The 14,953-nt window shown below is 40.4% G+C and overlaps 1 long non-coding RNA gene across 1 annotated transcript; it reads right to left on the bottom strand.

Annotated features, from left to right (window-relative positions):
• Positions 1-11,117: 11,117 nt before the first annotated feature.
• Positions 11,118-14,475, bottom strand: LOC147143908 (uncharacterized). Its single transcript, XR_015087936.1, has 3 exons — positions 14,064-14,475; positions 12,002-12,164; positions 11,118-11,912 (listed from the first exon to the last, which is right to left on the bottom strand). It is a non-coding gene; the product is annotated as an uncharacterized LOC147143908 (long non-coding RNA).
• Positions 14,476-14,953: the final 478 nt, after the last annotated feature.

Genomic DNA, 14,953 nt, shown 5'->3' with positions numbered 1-14,953 from the left:
GTAATTTCTGAAAAAGTCAATTCTGTTTTTATAATTGTTGCATTGGTAAAATATTTCATTTGAAAGGGTCTGGTCAGTAAGCCGAGCAAAATGTGACCTTATAAATTTGACATAAATTGGACTGCATTGCAAATGAGAATTTTTTTTTTTTATGAGTTTTAAAATGTAGTTTATATTGATTAAGTTCATTTATTTATTCATTTTTAAAAAACATGTTCGTACCATGCAATGTGTGTAACTTAAATTTACTTAATTTTAATATCCCGTATTCCATATACACTGCTTTTAACATAAATTTACTTAATCACCATTTTAAAACAATGAATAGTTAATTCCCCCAATTGCTAACTCATCATTTCAGAACATTGTGCTCTTTCTGTGCCGCACTGCAACAAAATGGACATGCAATGCCTGAATGTCAGCAACGTGAACTTTGTATCATATCAAGCTAAAATTAGCGAATTACTGAGTTTAAGAACAGGCTAACACATTTACAGATATTTGTTGGGCAAAATCGACCTGCAAATGCCAAACACTTTTCAATACTGTATTGTGATCCAGCTACTCGTTGTCTTTGATTAACAATTATTTCATTCCACACTTCGCCATTACTTGGAATTTTTACAGCCGACAGTAAAAACCCTCTGCACCCCTCCCGCGTCGGCTGACATGATTAGTCAAACGCTGTGGCTTTGACTGATTGACAGGCTTATCCCATCCTGACAATGCCATTCCTAGCGCGTGCTCATGTGCTGATATGTTACTGCATATTACAGCCTAAATCTTTTTATCTTTAAACCAAACATATACAGCAAAATGAACAACAATCAATTATGTCAAGTCATCATGTCTCAAGTCAAGTGGAGTCTTTAACCCCCTAGTTGAGTCCCAAGTCATTTAGTTTTTGTCAAGTCACAAGTCACCACAACATTGACTCAAGTCCTCTTCTCTTTTTTCATTGTTGCGGGAACACTTTGGGATGACAAATTTCTGTTTGTTCTGTATGTTTTTGACTTTTGCATTGATAGAGCCAGTCATTTTATTTTAAAGCGAATTCACCTTTTTATGCCCTCATTTGAGCAATCTCACTGGCCTCAGTGGGCTTATCTGAGAAGAGAGTTAGGGATACAAATAATCATGCAGAATATTCAACCACAAAAAAAATCTTCAGGAATGCAGAACTAAAGTCAATAAATGTTGATGTTAAATATCCATCCATACATCCATTATCCTAACCACTTATCCTCACTAGGGTTGCGGGCATGCTTGAGCCAATCCCAGCTGTAATGTGAAATATGTCCTTCAATTATTATTTGCATCTTAATAAAAAATAAATAATAATAATAGTGTGCTTTACTATGTTTTCATTTTGGGGTAAAGAAAAGTTTTGATATTTGATAATGTCATGGATAATAATTCGATTTTTGCAAAAGCAATATGAATTCATTTTAATAGAGGGCACATTCTGGTGTATTCAGATTACAGAAACATAGTTTAGTTTTTTTGCTTTTGGGTTTTTCTTTCTTTGCACTGCATCTTACTTTCTTTAGTTGGCACAAGTGCCCGGTGAACAATGCCACCCCCTCAAAAAATCCTCCCGCTCCTCATTTACCCTCTAAAGAATCGGATATAAGGTAATCTGTTGTTTAGAGCATTGAGTATGAGCAATGGGGGGTTATTTCGATAGAGAGAGCCTACTCTGCTTTTAACTTTCCAGAGAAGAGTGTTAATGTGAGTTTCAAGTAAGTGAACTGTGAAGCCCGATTTAGGTATTTCTAGCAAGTGACATATTTGGACAGCAGAACGATTAAAAAACAGAATATGATATATATATATATATATATATATATATATGCTGAGTTTGTGGGAGGTTTCTGTTGACGGTCATACATTTATTGTTCTTATGTTAAGTGATAACTGTAGACTGAAAAGAACATTTTGAATTATTAAAACTCGTTTGAAGCGTATACATGACAATGTGGAGGGTGGGGCTTGGAGTATAAATAACTGTCTTAGTTCAAATTCCCAACAGAGTTCTCGATAGCACGGGTTCATGTAAATATTGAAATGTGTAAGGCCAAGTATAGAACCATGTGGAACATCTTTGAGAAGTGGTACCGGATCTAAGAAAAGACCCTCCACCCTTACTGATTGTGTGCGCCCAGAGCAGTAACTCTTAAACAAGTGACACAACTCTATCAAGTGTTATGGAAGGATTAATGGCATCATCAAGCTGTGATCTTAAACTCTTGCTGGAACAGTGTGCAGCTGAGTGTAAAGCGGCTGGGATGAGCCAAATCTGGCCCCAGCCAAACCTGAGGCCAGTGTCCTTAGTCAGAAAATGGTGAAGTGCCCTTTTCGGGCCAATGAAGAGTGGAATGGACCGTCTTTCTCAAGTGGAGGAGTTCAAGGACTCTATTTTCATAAGCAGTTCAAGTCTGGCATGGGCGAGCTGCATAAGTATGCACAGAGGTAGGTTAGACCGAGTGCTTATATTTTCACAGATGTGTGCCAGGCGGTGCATTTAAAAAAGGCAATTTTGAGGCTCAAATAAAGCCTCAAGGATCTTGGGGTCTTGTTCATGAGTGAGGGAAGAATGGAGCGGAAGATCAACAGGCGGATTGGTGCAAAGAAGGAGCTGAGCTGAAAGCAAAAGGTCTCAATTTTCCATTCGATCCACATTCCCACACTCACCTATGGTTACTAGCTGTGGGTCATGATCGAAAGAACAAGTTTGTGGATACAAGCAGCCAAAATTAGTATAATCAGCAGGGTGTCCAGTAGGATTGGGAACCGGGAATCGAGTGGAACTGGGAGTAGCACTTTGGTTCTCCTGGAATCGTTCAGGTTTGAAAATGTCAGAGCCAGATTTCGATTCCTAATCCGTCTCGCAGAGGAAGCTGCCCAAAACAAGCAAAGTACCAATAGTGTGCGCGCAGCGTGGAACAAACGATAGACACAAGCAAAGTACAACCAATAGGAAATGTGTGCGCACCGACAACTACACAGACAGCAATGAAGACTACAGGATAATACTCGCGGGGTGTGATAATTATGGATGTTCAACACAGGTCAAAAGTGTGGCTGCACTTCATATAAAAAGACCAAGCTGCTCAGTGCAATATGCAAAAAAATAATCTTGTGCAGAAAAGGTTGCACATCTGATATGATTAAACACCTCCGTTTACATGGGGTAGAATTGTTGGAGTGTTGGGTGTTTGACTCTTTGCGTCGACCTACGAGTGTTCTGAAATTCCTACCTACCCATCGAGATGTCCTACCAATGCTTATTGTGCTTGCGCACGCATGCTCGCAACGCTGATAGTTAGGTGGGCTCGGCAGCTCCAAGTCCGACCCTCAGCTAAGTGATACGGACGGCAGCGCAGTCAGAATCGGGTAAGTACACCAATAAAATATGTTTAATGCCCACATCAAGCATACGTTTTCATTTTTATTTGCACACTTGGCTTGCCCATAATGGGTGTTAAGTAGCATGCTATAAGATGCATTATTGTATTTTCTTGAGGTTCTCCAAAATAATAATTCAAAATCATAGGTTTGATATTAATATATTTGTCAAAAATAGCCATTGAGAAAATCATAGGAAAATGAATAGACAGTAGAAAGGTCCATGAATCAAATATTTGAATGCCCACAAAAAAAGGAAGAAAAAAAAAAAGAATCGGAAGAGAGAATAATTAGGAATCGAATCAAGGAATCGGAATCGCCCGAATTCAAACGAAGCCAAACTCTAGTGTCCGGGCTTTCCCTTAAAGATCGGGTGAGAAGCTCAGTCATCTGGGAGGGGCTCAGAGTCGATTTGCTGCTCATCTGCATTGAGATGAGCCACATGAGGTGTCTTGGACATATGATTAGGATGCCTCTTGGATATCTCCCTGTTGAGCCACGCTGGAAAGACTATGTGCTCCATTTGCGTGCCCAGCGCAAGTGTAGTGCAAAGTGTGGTCTAATTGTGCGCATGGGTGGAGTTTTCTTTCTTTTGCTATTTTCACAGACAGGTGCAGTTACAAACAGGCATTTGCATCGATGTGGACGTGAACACACCCGACTAGCCTCTTGGCCAATGAAAGCGTCTCCTCGCTGTAGTCCATACAGTGATCAAAGAGTGCAAAGTACGTTTATTAGTGCAAGCATACCTCCATGGGTGGATGATGTAAAGGAGGCCAGGGTGATCACAGAACACTGCTGTAAAGTGGCATCTTGGAGACTGTCTTCAAAACCGATCGTTCCTGTCAATGTGTGTGACAGACAACAAGACTTGTTCAGGCTGAAAGGAGAAGGAAGCATGTGAATGAATCATAATGAATAATAATAATTACAGATAGACAGATAGATAGATAGATAGATAGAAACACATTTCATTCATGACAGTCCAATGAATTCTAAAAAAAATGAATATAATTTTAAAATGTTACAATCGCCTTCAATTTGCCATTAAAGAACCCCGAGTATTTAACCTGCATGTGTCAGCAAGGATGCGTTAAAGAACAAGTCAACCCCCCCTAAAAAATCTTTACAATAATATGTTCTCTGCACCTTCACTAGTCTAAACATAACATTCTGATTAATATTGCACTTGTGGAATATGACTTAAGCAGCATACTCCACACGTTTTTAGCCATCTCAGTGTTCGTTACCTGAGCCCCGAGCAACTGCTATTTCAGTCATTTTCACTCGACAGAAGTGACAAAATGGCCGCCCTCGGAGATGGACAAAAACGGGTGGATTTTACTGCTTAACTAAAATTCCACAAACACAATATTAATCAGAATGCCACGTCTAGAACATATTCTTGTAAGGAAAATTTGGGGGTTGACTTCCACTTTAAGCATTAAAAAAACTACTGTTCATCTATTGTTTTAGTTTCCATCTTCTGCCTAATAAGGCCCTCTCTGTAACCAGAGAAAGTTCCAACTGGGAACAGATTATTAGAATACAAAACATAATTAGACATGCAAGTTAATCAGGAAAACATCATTGTCTTACAGAGTGCAGTCGGCAAGGCAACAGGTCTTGTAGCGCAACATTTACTACTGTTACTATGCTGCATATAGCTACAGTACGGTCTTTTATTTATTATATTTTTATTGTCATCTAAGTCAGTCCTCACAACACAGATCTTTACAACCCTCTGACAGACGGATGGCTGGTTACTGTATATTTGAAATGTGTTTATTTAGTCGTATTTCTAAAGCTTTGTTTGAACAGGTGTTTTCGGCCACAGATACAGACAATGATACAGACATAAATACACATTCAAGAACACACACTCTCGGCAGTCAAAGTCTTATCTTATCCAGAAAGAGCAGCTGCAAAGTATGACCCAAGCTGAGCTGTTAATGATTGGTGTGTGTGTGTGTGTGTGTGAGTGTGTGTGTGCGTGTGCGTGCGTGCGCGGGTGTGATTTCTCCGCATTGCCAACTGACATGAGCTCATTATTAGTGGCCACGCTTTGATTTGTAGTTTAGCAAGTTGAATTTGAACATCTGCTGCATCTCAAGGTGGCTTCTATGTGAGCTACAACTACGTGCACATAAATTTCACAAGAAGTAACCATTAATAATAACAATTACCTGAATAATAATACGAGTACTTATAATAATAATAATAATGCTAAATTTCATTATTATTATTATCATTGTTATGATGATTATTAATATTATTATTAATCAGGTGTATACATATGTTGTTATCCTTTCGGCTTCTTCCCCTCAGGGGTCGCCACAGCGAATCAAGTGCACGCATGATTCGCATCATTGATTTGGCAAAGCATTTTACGCCGGATGCCCTTCCTGACGCAACCCTATTAGCAGGGCACACACACAGACACCATCACTGAGCGGGAATCGATTCCACACAACCCGGGTGCGTGTACCACTACACTATCAGTGACTAATCAGGTGTATGCATATATTGAAACGTAAGAGAAAGAAAGAAACTGCGGAAATCTGCAACTTTAATGCTAACATACAGTAACGCAAAAAGCCATCGACATGCATCGAGTAGTGTTAGAACTCCGCCAAATATCTTATCACGTCCCATACTGTTTCTTACGTTCATTTATGTGCTCCTCTGACAACCAGATTCAGCAGGGTGTGAAGGGTTTATCCTGATGACAAAATAAATATTAGTCTTGCTGTTATTGTGGACATTAACAACACTTCTCTTATTTGTTATTAATGTACTTGTAAAAGTTCTGCATGTGACCTTCTTGCTGCAAGTGCCACCATGGGAGAGCCGCCGTGGTACGTCAGTGCAGTTACAGTAGGTGACAGTCGACTACAGAGACAACTTCAGTCTGCCATACATGGTTGAAAAGTGTCTGTGTGTGCGTGCCCATGTTGTGTGGGTGAGAGAGGGAATGTATGTGAGCAATTGAGTGTTTGTCCGTTCAGAGGTTCACTTGTCAGTTGGCTCTGACAGGAAGCAGGAATCATAAGACGTGGCGTCACTTTGTTACGTCCAACCTGTACCTTCTGTGTGTGTCTGCGTGTGTAAGTGGATGTGTGAGTGTCAGTCATACCTCCCTTGGGATTTCTTAGTACTCACCCAAAAGAAAACTGCATGGATGAGACGTGTGAAGGGTCCCTGGAGTGACGCTCAGGTGATGAGGCAGCAGGCCATGCTTTTGTGTGTGTGTGCGTGCATGCGTCTGTGCGTGTGTGTTTGTGTCTTCACATTCCCATGAGACTCACTACCTCCTTTTGGGAATAGATGACTCACATAGTGGTTTTTGGCATAGCAAAAGTTGAGCTATGATCTATAGAGGGAGTTGATGGTGCAGTCAGTTTATGTCGGGGTCATATAGAGATTGAGGTCATTAGTCGTAAGTTAAAAAGAGAGAGTCATAAAAATATTGCTTCAAAAATATGTTGTAATTATAAGTAGTGTACAAAGTACAACCACACTGCATATACTGGGAGGCATTATTAGTGCATAACATTTTGCTCCTGTAGTTCCTTAAAAAAGTTAAAGAGGTCCAGTTCAGGAAAAAAGTGCAGACCTTATAAAGGAAAAATAAATGCAGCGGAACCTTGAGTTACGAGCTTCACTGTATACAAACAATTAGTACAAAAAATACCTCTATTTACGTATGCACTATTTTTGTTACACGAATGGTCTTGGCATGGAGTAGCAGATTGATCTATGTTGTGCTATTCCTCACGCTTCATAACCATCATTGGCAACATGCATAACACATTACTGTAAACTGAAAACTACTTGTATTCCTCTGCACCTTTCTATCCTTGATCATCCAATCACAAATCTAATAGCCCTTGCGTTCATCTTTTAAACGACAATGTGATATCCCACTTTATGTTTTTTTTTTTTTTTTTTTTTTACAGAAAAGACAATTTCCCCAGTATGCCAAAATCAACCAAGGAATTAGAAAAAAAATACAAACATAACGAAAAAATCACTTGTATCATAATTTCCCCATATTATAGGAGAACACCCTTTTTCAATGGAGGAGCTGTTTTTGAAAAAAAAAAAAAAAATTATATCTAGTAGTGTGTTTTCACTTATTTCTATATCATATTATATTTATTTTTATGATAGACTGATAAAAAAGGTAAGTATAATAGTATACTATAGTTTTGGGGCTGGATTAATGGATGAATTGAATTTCCATTCATTTCAATGGGAAAGATTACCGGTACCTCCATCCAGGTTACAAACGGACTCACAGGACCGATTAAATTAGTAACTTGAAGTTGCACTGTATGTCTTGTAAATTTGACACAGCTAACAGCCCTGACCAATTTGTCTCCACTCTCAAATGCTGTGGGTGTGTACACTGAATGTGCTGAAACCATGCCCTGCTAAACTGTCAATTAAATTTCCGAAATAGTTTTAAGATGATAACAATAATAAATGATTCACTGAATTGAGTTCTACAGTATTTTGATTGATTCGTTTATAACAGACAATAGTGATGTTTGGTCGTTTAATTACCTGACATGTTTCAGCGTGTTACTTCCGCCTTCATCAGTGTCACTGCTGTAGTTGAATTCTACAGTGATTCAGAGGAATTGTACCATGGTGTTGTCATATTTATGAATGAAATACAATGACATTCACCACACCCGTCCGCAGACCTCAGATTCTGCCTGCACCTTGATCAAATTCATCAAAATCACGTTACACCACCTGCGCCACAACTTAGACGTGCTTTCAGGTTGTCTGAATTCTACTTTCTGTCACCAAATTGTCAGGTGCACTGGGGGGCGTGTAATAAAAATGCGCTTGGTCTGCTGAAACACCCAGTGAGGCGCAACAAGTCTGCCAAGTTCACAAACACGGTAAACTAGACTTGCCCCCTGTATGAAAATGAAAATGCGCCGGTTTTCATGCCGAGCGCATATGCACTTGTCTATTATAACATTTGTCTTCGGATGCCCAAGTGCATCATTGGCTGCCGTTTTAGTCAAGTCCAAAAATCAGGACAAAAAAAATGCTGAAAAAACGATTGAGATTTTTTGGGGGGGTGGGGGTGCAAGATTCGGGTAAAATAAAATAGGACACTTCATTTTTCCTTTTTTTTGCTTTTTGGAGTATGCCTTTGGTTTCCTGTAACATGACTTATGGATTATTTTCCAATTTTTCATCAAATTAGAAACACCCTGGATAAACCATCCATCCAGCAAAGTGACAAAGTATTTTCTCACCAATTACTGACTACCATACCCTCTTCACACCTGGCAGACTGAGGATGTGTGCGTGCGTGCGGTGTGTGAACATATTATCTCAGAGAAAGAGGTTTTGAAGGGCTTGTCACTTGTGTTTACTCTCCCTCAGACTTCATTAGGTGATTGACATGGCATAAGTTTGATGATATAACACTGCCATGGATAGTTCCTTATACCAGTGTTGATGTCATCAATATGCCCATGGATCAGATACATTCAGCAATATGAGGTTAAAGAGACACTTGAATGAGCTTTACATTGGCACTTATATAATAGGTTTCCATGTAAAAATGACATCAGTACTAAAGTGGCCACCTCAAAAGACTCTGTAGTGATTTAAGGGCTTTTTTGTGATTAGGTTTACGACAAATTGCCCCGCCCCTTTAGGGGGCCGTGGCTTATGTTATGTTTTCGGTCTCAGCTGTCTACGTCACGGGATGGAGCCAAGTGTGGTAATATTGCTCGCTTTGTCAGTTCTGTTGTCTAAAATCGGGACCGATCGCAACCAAAATGCAAATGCACATTACTACTCTTGTCCATTTCAACCTGTGAAAGTATAAGAGTGGTCTGCACAATAGTTTGGATGTATTGACATAAAACGAGATCTCATCATGATCACCTCCACAAAATCAAAAATACCATGGCGATCGCTTCTCCACTTACACAGGCTGAAGCGAACAAGAACATGAATGCGCACACGAACCCCGACTGGTTATATTTTGGACATTTAGCGACGCTAAACTCGTGTCAACTCTCGGGAGGCAGACGGCGACTGGCAGTGGGCAAGCAATCAGACAAGCATGGATCTTTGCAAGCATGGATGAAAGTACAATGATTTCCAATGGAGAGTTTGTAATCGGTCCCTCCAGTGACTCCGGCCGAACAAGGATAGAACGGTAGGGGGCGCGGCCATTCTGCTCATTAACAAGAGGCGTTATTCATGGAGTCATTTATTTCCTAATTTCTCCCAAATTTATTGATAAAATAGAAAACGACTACTCTTTCCATTTTCCTGATCAAAAAATACATAAAATGAACTTGTTAGTGAAAACATGGCCATCCCGGCCCCACCGTCCCTTTCAGAACCCGTCCATCAATCGATTCTCCTAGTCGACAGAGAAGTACAACAAGAGATGTGAAAAGGCCAATGAACCTTGGAACAACGCTCTGATATCCCTGACTTGAACATGTAATTTGAAATCACTCCACACAATATAACATCTAAATAGAGCAGAATCTTTCTTCGATTTCACTTCTCACCAACACTCTTACAAACCACTTTTACAACTGAGCCGAGGGGGGAAGTAAGGCGCCTTTCCTTGGAAGTCCGAAAGCATACATTGGCAGAGGAGGAAAGAGGATGGTTACAAGAGTAAAAATAACAGGTTTGGCTGCCATGAAAGGTCTGTCTACCCATGTTGGCTGCTTCAGAATCAAGGGCAAACCAATTTCTGTCCGTCACTCGGAGATAAAAGGCAATCATGAGAGCATACTTCACTTGGGTACTTGAAATATTCTGGGGCATCATTTAGAACAAGGATGCATGAGAAGCTTTTGTGTTTATTTATTCCGTATCAGCAGCTTAACGATCAGAGTCACTAACCTTCACATTTAATGATAATTATATATATATCCATATCCATCCATCCATACATCCATCCATTATCCAAGTAGCTTATCTTCACGAGGGTTGCGGGCGTACTGGAGCCAATCCCAGCTGTCTTCAAGAGAGAGGCGGGGTTCACCCTGAACTGGTTGCAAGCCAATTGCAGGGCACACAATGACAAACAACCACTATTCACGCCTAGGCACAATATAGTTCATTTAACTTACCATGCATGTTTTTGGAATGTGGGAGTAAACCTGAGTACCTGGAGAAAACCCACGCTGGGACAAGGAGAACATGCAAACTCCACACGCTATTATTACAGTCTTTGAATCAAAATACACATATCTTATATTATATACAGTATATATATATATATATATATATATATATATATATATATATATATATATATATATATATATAGAGAGAGAGAGAGAGAGAGAGAGAGAGAGAGAGAGAGAGAGAGAGAGAGAGAGAGATAGAGAGAGAGAGAGTGTATATACAGTATATATATAGAGAGAGAGTATATATATATATATATATATGTATATATATATATATATATATATATATATATATATATATATATATATATATATATATATATATATATACTGTATATAACATAAGATATGTGTATTTTATATATATATATATATATATATATATATATATATATAAAACTCAAGGAGTGGCCCACGAAAGCAGTTTAGGTGCACCGACTTCATGTTTCTTGCAAAAATAGCGAAAATTGCAAATTGTCTTCACTTTTCATTGCGACATTGCAAGCTTTTTCATTTTACATTTTAAAATAAAGGTGATAATATATGAAGAAACATTTTTTACTGGACTTGGATTTAAAACTAGTTATTCATCAATCTTTTGTGTATACAGTTTGTAATATGCGGCAATCATGGGTTCACAGTCATAATAGCACTCTGAGGGAAGCCATACAATGTGGCCTGCGACAAACGTTAGTTTGACACCCCTGTAATGAAACGGATCATAAAAAAAGAATGGGGCGAGCCTACCTAGTGTCACAGCTGTTTATGAAAATCACGGTTTAATGGAGCTTCATTTGAATGTAAGACTAGGAAAGTGTGCTGTGCAAAGCCCTCAGTTACACAAACACTTTCTGCCAGTCTGCCAGCCTAGAGTTAGCAACAGTGTGTGCGATTTGCCTCTCTCACTTCTCCAAGCCAGTCGCTCTGCACTGCGGCAGGATGGGGAGGCAGACACACACTCTCACACACACATTTTCCTTCACTCCCATATTTTTGGGGAAAGGCAGCGATGAGGATCGGCCAAAAGGCTCACAATTTTCCTGTTTTTATTCAACATTGCCTGCTAAACAAGTGCCGCTACAGCACAAGGAATCTACATGACTCAAGCTGCCAAACAAAACAAAAAAGAGACAAAAAGTGGGAAGAAGACACAATTTGGACCTATATGATGGAGTATTGGAAACAAGCTTTTTTTTTCTCTCTTTTTTGGGACAAGTGAGAGGAGCCAATTGCTTTTCATTGCTCTGCTTGGAGAATGTGACCCTTTGGGCTCTGGATCTGGTCAGTCCTCGCCTGTGTGTCCTCCTGCTGATAAAATCGATGGAAATATCCCACTCTCATTCCAGGATACAGATGCAATCGGGCCTTGTGCAATATAAAAGCAATATAAATCAAACCTGATGCAGCGGTTTCCAGCTAAGCATGCTGTCCAGCTAGCGGCACCCAGCACAGAGAAATCGCAGCCCCAGTGGGGTAGACGAGCATGGTGGAATAGTGGAGAGGGAGAGAGGAGCTTCCAGACAGGTTGACCTACATTCAGCACTGTCGAAGAGTCAAAGACTGAAGGAGAGGGAGGAGAGGGGGAGAAAAAGGGGGTGATGTGGGAGACAGTAGAAGAAAGAAGAAGGGTGAGACAGCAGGAAGGAGCAACGATGGTACGCAACCAAATGCAAAGGAAAACGAGAAGATCCATACGGAAACTACATATAAATTGGACATTCCATCCCACTATTGTTCTCACCAAGTGCATCTTTTGCTCCCACCTCATTCCACCAGCTTTTCCATTTGTTACCACTAACCGGGAACGCCAATATGTATTTGTTGAGCCAGCCACAGTGCTGCTTTTGTTTATGCTTCTTTTTTTATATTTTATCCAATATTTGCTCCTCCCCTCTTCCCTCTATCTGGAACCAACTCTAACACCCTTATCCCTGTAGCCTGTAGCCCTTCTTTGCCCGCATTTATCTTTCCCTGCCTCCTCTTCTATTGTCATTTATCTAGCACTTGGTAGCACAAGCAGTATTTTTATGGTGGATTACTTTGTCTGGCTACATGCTCTTAACTAGGACAGTGTAGGGAAAGAAACAGCAAGCAGCAGCTCCATCTTTTTGCCACACTATATGAGCCTGACTGGTTAGCTTAGCTCTGTTTTATCTGTCAGAGGGAAACATTTCTGTGTGTGTCTTGTTTTAGACTAGTTTTCAAGCCTTTGTTCTCCAGACTACTGTGTGTTTGTCCCTCTTGCCCTGAGGCTTTTGCACTTGCGTGTGATGAGGATCCCCTAATTGACAATGACTTTGTTTAGTTGACTTTGTAAATAACTTGACTTCCGTATGTTTGCATAAAGACAGACGCTTTCAGTTTTCATGCTGCCTCCTCACTTTTTTCCCCTTACGTTTCCTGTGCCTTGTACCCACTTCATAATTTCTCCCCACATGCATGTCAGTCCTTCGGGAACGGTGTTAAGGACATGCGAGTGGATTGCAGCTGAAGAGGAGGAAATGACATGGCTAATGGAAGAGGACACACAGCCACCTGTCAGGAAAAATCAAGGGTGCAGAGCGAGAGGATATGAATAATTAATGAGACAAAATTACGCTGCTTTCACCTTCTTGAATGAGATTAATCAGAATTCTACAGTCATAAGTGCACATTTGTCTTTTCCAGTACCCATCATTTCTGACTTTTAACAGCATTTGCAGAGCCAAGTTGTTTTTACTCACCCTAGTTTTTTATATGTTTGTTGAACGATATGAAGCTTCAACATGTTGAATTGTAATGCATCATTCATTTATCATGCCATTTTCCATCTGGTTTCAGTCACGTGGACACTTTATTTATTTGTGTTTCTCTCATGTCTCGTTTGATCAAAACCTGCATTGTGATTAGGGAGGGTTTGAACTCTCTATTTTTGTGACCGGCGCAAGCCTGGCACGACGTGCCGTGTAAGTCTACGCAAGGGCGAGCCAGACTTTGTTTTGGTATTTTCTCAGACTCACACAGCTTGGCGCAGTAAATTAGTAAAATGGCGTTTCGTGCCATTGTAGGCGTGAACACAGCTGACTTGATTTGCCACCAATAGAAGCGACTCCTCTCATCCACTTTAAAATCAGCACGCAAGAGGCGCACAGTTGACATGGCGGAAGAAGCAACTGATTTGCTCGAGTCAATGCAGGAGGTCAAAGCACGCAAAGAACATTCATAAGAAACTGCAAGCAGATCTCCACAGGCAGGTGTAAAATTGATGCAAAGTGATTTGTAAAGTTGGACAAGGAGAACACAGATCTGTGAAGGGGTACTTGGACACTGCCTTCCTCCCCGATTGCGCTGTGGTCAGTGGGATGATTTTAAAAATATAATAATGATAATGAGTTCAATTAATTTATCCCTACCATGATTAAGAGGTTTCAATGTTCACTATTGACATATTTATGAATGAAATATGATGGCATACACTACCTGCAGGGTCACTGATGGTGTAGGGGTACACACGCCTGAGTTGTGTGCGGGCAGCGTGGGATCGGTTCCCGCTCAGTTACGGTGTCTGTGTGTGTGTACCCTGCGACTGGCTGGCGACCAGTTCGGGGTGTAGTCTGCCTTTCGCCCATTGTCAGCTGGGATATGCTCCAGCACCTCCCCGCGAGCCTGTACTGGATAAGCGGTTTGGAAGATGACAGATGACACACTACCTGCATCAGGCGTAAGGTTTAGTCTCCATTCAGCAACCAAAGGAAACACTCTCAGTACGTCGAGACGCCCAGCATCGCGCAGAGAGATAAACCAAATCCGCCAAAAAGGGATGAGGCACTTTTTACGCTCAAGTGCAGCTGTTCTGTCTACAAATATAGAGCCCTAGTCTTCACACGTCCTAACTGTGGGGAGTTTCTTATGTGTCTCAGTGTGCAATCACATGATATTTTCACTTCCTTCCACTATCAGTGATATGTGCAGCATTTAAAGGGCAAGTCAACCCAAACACATTTTTTTTCTTTTTTGCGGGAATATGTTCTATGCAGGCCCACTAGTTGAAACAAGGCATTCTGATTAATATTGCGTTTGTGGAATAAGTGTTAATCCACCCGTTTTTTCAGCCATCTCTGGGGACGGCCATTTTGTTACTTCTGTCGACTGAAAATGACATCGAAGTTACTCAGGGATCAGGTAACAACCAATCACAGCTCACCTGTTTTTGAAGATCAGCCATGATTGGCCGTTGTCAGAGACCTGAGCAACTTCGAGAACATATTCTGGAAAAAAATATGTTTGGGTTGACTTCCTCTTCAAGAATATATTTATATCTAATAATTGAAAGGCCCTCACTGAAATATTTGAAAAGCTCCAAATAGTAC

The sequence above is a fragment of the Filicampus tigris genome, chromosome 8, assembly GCF_054856515.1.
Source record: "Filicampus tigris isolate MCC_2025a chromosome 8, RoL_Ftig_1.0, whole genome shotgun sequence".
Lineage (NCBI taxonomy): Eukaryota > Metazoa > Chordata > Actinopteri > Syngnathiformes > Syngnathidae > Filicampus > Filicampus tigris.
Note: the sequence above shows the minus strand (reverse complement) of the source record. Positions and strands in the feature narration are given on the sequence as shown.